Source organism: Tachyglossus aculeatus, unplaced genomic scaffold (genome assembly GCF_015852505.1).
Source record: "Tachyglossus aculeatus isolate mTacAcu1 unplaced genomic scaffold, mTacAcu1.pri scaffold_78_arrow_ctg1, whole genome shotgun sequence".
NCBI lineage: Eukaryota > Metazoa > Chordata > Mammalia > Monotremata > Tachyglossidae > Tachyglossus > Tachyglossus aculeatus.
Genome location: NW_024045093.1, coordinates 562,620 through 568,582, shown reverse-complemented (window position 1 = coordinate 568,582; position 5,963 = coordinate 562,620). Strand labels below are relative to the sequence as shown.

Genomic DNA, 5,963 nt, shown 5'->3' with positions numbered 1-5,963 from the left:
TACATCAAAACTTTCCTACTAGAGTAATTTTTCAATGATGGGCTGGCTGCAGTCTATTTGCACAAACTCCCCTTGCCTCAAACAAAGCCTTTCTGAAGGCATATCTCCAAGAGACCCTGCCTAACTAAGCCTCATTTCCTCTTCTCCCATACCCTTCTGTGTTCCTTCTGCATTTGGATTTGCACACTTTATTCACCCCTAACCCAGCCCCACAGTATTTATGTACATATCCTTAATTCATTTATATAAACATCTTTTTCCTCCTCTAGACTGTAAGCTCATTATAGACAGGAAATGTATCTGTCAAGTCTATTATTTTACACTTTCCCAAGTGCAGAGTACAATGCTATGCCCACAGTAAGTGCTCAATAAATATGATTGATTGGTTGATTGATTGTTTAGCAGAATGCCTGGCACATATTCAGAAACATTTGCTACACCATCTCTGTTCCCGTTTCCTTTGTGGGCTTAAACCTCATCAGTGGTATGAGCACCAAAATCTTTTCCTATTGGAGGCAATTTTTAAGAAAATAAAATCATTCTACCGGTTTTGGTCACTGTCTTCTCAGACCGCTATAATAGTGATAATAGTAGTAATAGTAATAGGAGAAGGAAGAGGAGGAGGAAGAGGGGAGAAAGAGGGGAGGAAGAGGGGAGAACGACAAAGGAGAGAAGGATTAGTAGTAATATTTACTGAGTATCCACTGAGAGTAAAGGACTGTACTTAGCACCTGGAAAACAGAAAATAAAGACACATTTCTGCATATATCCATAAATTACATATTATAAATTATTTATTTATACTAATTTCTGTCTCCCCCTCTAGACTGTAATCTCATTGTGGGCAGGGAATACGTTTACCCACTGTTGAGTAATACTCTCCCAAGTGCTTAGTACAATGTTCTGCACATAGTAAGTGCTCAACAAATGCCATTGATGATGATGGTGATTTAGGGGCCAGTGGGATATCCAAGAGGAGATGTCTTGGGGGCAAGGGGGCTGTGGGATTGCAGGTTAAACATGAGGAGTAGGGCTAAAGAAGTAGATTTGGGAGTCCATTCATTCATTCACTTGCATTTATTCAGTGCTTACTGTGTACGAACACTGTACTAATCACTTGGGAGAGTGCAATATAACAACAGACAGTCTAGAGGGACAGACAGACATTAATATAAATAATTCTATATAAGTAAATAAATAAATATTTGATTCTAGATGGACACATATGTGCTGCGGGGAGTTTTCCATATGGAGGTGGTAGCTGAAACTATGAAAGTGGGTAAGCACCAAGAGAGAATGGGCATAGAAGTAGAGGGGACTCATAACAGAGCTTAGCATAGCAGAGAGAGGAGAGGTGAAAGACTCGACATAGAATACCAGCAATTGGACTGACTCTGGCTGGGAGAGGTTTTAAGAGTTTCTTGTCTGATGCTTTTTCCTCATGTTGGTGAAATCGATTAGCGTTAGAAAGTGAATCTGTGAACACGAAGCTAAAACCAGATTACTGGCAATGTAAGAAATTTTGCTGAGCTTTTAGCTTTAATTGGTCTTAAAAGCTTCAAAGGCTTTGTAAAATATATTGTATGCAATTATACTGTTTTCTATGTTCTTTCTGAACCTCTCTCCTCTCTTTGAATTCTGGTACTTTGTGGCTCTGTGGCTCTGACCCTGTCTCTGCCCAACTGAGATTCTGTTTTTGCCTTTCTGAATCCCTCTGTATCTCCATTTATGACTCTTTCTCCCTTTGCTTCCCTGTTTGTGTGTGCTTTCAGTCGCTGTGTGAGGCTTTTGGGAGGTTTCCTCTCACTTCCTTAGAAATCCCCAATCCATCAACTTCTTATCGCTGCCCACTGCTGTCACAGTGCAGTGTCCAGAACATGGACCTGGGAGTCAGAAGGCTCCAACGCTTGTCTTGACTTTAGGCAAGCCACTTGCTTCTTTGTCCCTCAGTGACCTCATCTGATCCAAATGTTTAGGGGACTTTGTAGCATTCCTTCTTTTCCTATATAACCATAACTTTCCTTCTAGTGTAACCAATTTTGAATGACTCGTCCACAAATTGGTTTCAATTCCTTCTTAAACTCCAACCACTCTGGTGCCTGCTCAACGTCCTGTGCTCACAAGGTCCTCACCAATTGCTGCATGATAGAAGCATTTCCTTTGAAATTGTTTCATACCTAGCACCTCACGTTTAATGGTTCTCCCCACATCCTGGGTTGGGGGATTTAGTGAACCCCAAGGAGAAGAGCAATGAGAAGCAATGTGACCTAATGGAAAGAGACTGGGAGTCAGGAGATCTCACGGGCCGGGCAGCATGACGGCCTACAGCAAGTTCCTCATGGCGTGGACTCATCGCTGGTGGGCTGTGGCCGTCCTGTGCCTCTGCCCTCCTGCACAGGCAGCGCCAGTGATAGAGTGGCAGCAGCAGGACTCCACCCTCCAAGGCAAGAAAATTGGAAAGCCACCATTAAAGAACAGTGAGAAGAGGGAAAGAAAGAGCTGGGCTATGGTGGACAAAGTGTTCTTTGCAAGGATCAGGCAAATCCTGAAAATCATGGTCCCCTGGATGTTTTGTAAAGAGACATTTATTTGTTACTTATTGCTGCTATGCTGGTATCTCACACGTATTGTGATGTTTGGATGATTCAAAAATGGAACCCTCATTGAAAGTGGTACCATTGGTCGCAGCAGAAAAGATTTCAAGAAATATTTGTTTCAACTTTCATCGCTGCCATGCCTCATCTCTCTGGTGAGTAACTTTTGGAAGTTTGGGCTTAAATGAACTTAAACTGTGCCTCCTAGTAAGACTCACCAAATACCTCTATTGAGGAATATCTACAAGCTTTCACATACTATAAAATGGGCAATCTAGATAACAGAATAGCTAATACGGACCAGTTACTTCCTCAAGATGTAGAAAAATTCTGTACCAGTGTCGTTGGCCTGTATTTCTAACCTTAGCAAAGTTACTCAGGTCCAAATAATCACTTGATTATTACCCCTTCTGAAGTCTTTGCCATCAGTCTTTCCCTTCTCCAACCAGTCCTCTCCAGGGTAGTAGAAACAGTCTCTCACAGGTGTCATTTTGACTGCATCATTCCATGCCGCTAACTTCCAGGAGCCTACAGCTTCAAATTCAAGTGCTTCATCATTTACTTCCAGGCTCCTTCAGTCACAGCTTTTGCCTTCCTTCCCATGCAAAGCTGGATGACCGCAGGGCATCTAACAGGGCTTTGGCCCAAAGCCTGGGGCCAAGGAGAGTTTCTGACTGGCACCCTCCCCTGCACAAGTCATGCCTCCACTTGCCATGGCCACTGCTTGACGGCATTTTGAAGCTGGGGGCCATTTCTAAAGCAACTACCACAAGTGAGCTCCTCTGAGACTGGCTCTTGAAGGGGGCTCTGCCTTTTAAACTGTGGGGAATAAATTTTTAACTGTGGTGAATCCATATATTATAAATTTATATAATATATGATAATTTATTTTTATTTATTTATTATTCATTTATTTATAACCGAATAAATTATCAATGACAAATAAATAATAAACAAATAAAATTTATACATAATTCACAATTATTATAAAATATTATTACCATTGCTTATCATTATATTTAATCTATATTTCACGCAGCTGCCCGGATCGTCTTTGTGCAGAAATGCTCTGAGCATGTTACTCCCTTCCTCAAAAATCTCCAGGGGCTACCAATCAATGTACGCATCAGGCAAAAACTCCTCACTCTCGGCTTCAAGGCTTTCCATCACCTCTCCTCCTCCTACCTCACCTCCATTCTGTCCTTCTACAGCCCAGCCCACACCCTCTGCTCCTTTGCCGCTAACCTCCTCACTATGCCTCGTTCTTGCCTGTCCCGCCATCGATCCTCAGCCCATGTCCTCCCCCGGCCTGGAATGCCCTCCCTCCGCACATCTACCAAGCTAGCTCTCTTCCTCCCTTCAAAGCCCTACTGAGAGCTCACCTCCTCCAGGAGGCCTTCCCAGACTGAGCCTCCTCCTTCGTCTTCCCCTCCTCCTCCTCCCACCCACCCCCCACCTTACCTCCTTCCCTTCCCTACAGTACTTGTATATATGTATGTTTGTACATATTCATTACTCTATTAATTTATTTATTTTACTTGTACATATTTATTCTATTTATTTTATTTTGTTAATATGTTTTGTTGTCTGTCTCCCCCTTCTAGACTGTGAGCCCGCTGTTGGGTAGGAACCGTCTCTATATGTTGCCAACATGTACTTGACGACTTGACCCCTGTCCACATGTTTTGTTTTGTTGTCTGTCTCCCCCTTTTAGACTGTGAGCCCACTGTTAGGTAGGGACTGTCTCTATATGTTGCCAACTTGTACTTCCCAAGCGCTTAGTACAGTGCTCTACACACAGTAAGCGCTCAATAAATACAATTGATGATGATGATGATTGGTGAACTATTGTTCTACTTGATTCTACTGTCTCCCCCTCTAGTACATAAGCTTGTCATGAGCAGGAAATGTGTCTACCAACTCCATTATATTATACTCTCCTAAGTTATTTGTACAGGGCTCTGCACACAGTAAGTGCTCAATAAATATGATTTATTGATGCTTTGTCATCTCTTTTCATATTCGTTCTCTAGGGACAGAGATATATGAGTCTCTTCGTTCAGTTTTCAACAAGAAAAAGGAAGAGACAAAATGGGATTATTTTTCAATGATATTTGCTAAGCACTGATATAAGCACTGATATAGATATAAATCAATCAGGTCGGTTCCTGTCTCACATGAGGCCCACAGTCTTAGAAGGAAGAACAGGTATTGAATCCCCATTTTACAATTGAGCTACCTGAGGTGCAGAGAAGTTAAGTGACTTTTCCAAGGTCACCCAGCAGACAAGTGATGAGCCGGGATAAGAACCCAGGTCCTCTGACTCCCAGACCTGTGCTTTTCCCACTATGCCACTGTGCTTCCTGGTACCATATTTTCACAGGATGCCACTTCTAGTTACAAGTGAGTATAGACTGAGTTTAGCTGAGAAAGGAGTTCAAAAACATTTATTCAGTACCTTAAATGACAACATGGGGACCAGCCCCTCTAGGCTGTAAGCTTGCTTTGGGCAGGGAATGTGCCCATTATATAATAATAACGAGGATATTTATTAAGCACTTACTATTTGCCAAGCACTGTTCCCATCTGTACTCTCCCAAGCATTTAGTTCAGTGCTCTCACATAGTAAGGGCTCAAAAACTACAAGTGATTGATTGACTGGCCATGCTTTTTTTCTGTATTGGGAAGAGATGAAGAGGGATTGTTAGTGAGTGCCAGCATCATAAATGCAGGTTTTAACGACCAATTAATAGAGTAAGAACATGGAGACACAGAGATGAGACGAATTTGATGCTTTGAGACTTAGGAAGTCCATTCCAGGAAAGCATTTTGGAATGCCACAGTCACAATAAGCAGATTTAGGAGCTCAGAAGACCAATCCATGTAAGCATTAAAACTACTATATTAAATTTAGCTGCTGAAACCAAGCGAGATGGTTTGGGTGAAAGAGAGGGAATACTTCTCAAATTCTTTCTTTTTCTAATCTGATCTCACCTTTCCATGCCTTTCCTTGGCCTTACGGTCCAATATTGTCCTACCATGGATGAGGCTGCATCCACGAGTGTGATATTAAGAGAGGCTCTCTTTTACACAGTTTGTCCATGAAAATAGTGTCCCTTTTCTAGTCAATTGCCATTCAGCTGAGCCTTCCTAAGACATCACTGAGGTGTGTAAGGTCCTTGTGGGCAGGGAATGCGTCTACCAACTCTATGGTATTGTAATAATAATTATAATGGTGGTAACTGTTAAGTGCTTAGTATGCATCAAATACTGTACTAAGTGCTAGTGTAGATACGAGGTAATAATAATAATAATAATTCTGGTATTTGTTAAGCATTTACTGTGTGCCAGGTACTGTACTAAGCACTG

The 5,963-nt window shown here is 42.0% G+C and overlaps 1 pseudogene; it reads left to right on the top strand.

The window, feature by feature from the left end:
• Window positions 1–2,314: 2,314 nt before the first annotated feature.
• LOC119924024 lies at window positions 2,315–2,955 on the top strand (annotated as a pseudogene).
• The last annotated feature ends 3,008 nt before the right edge of the window (window positions 2,956–5,963 follow it).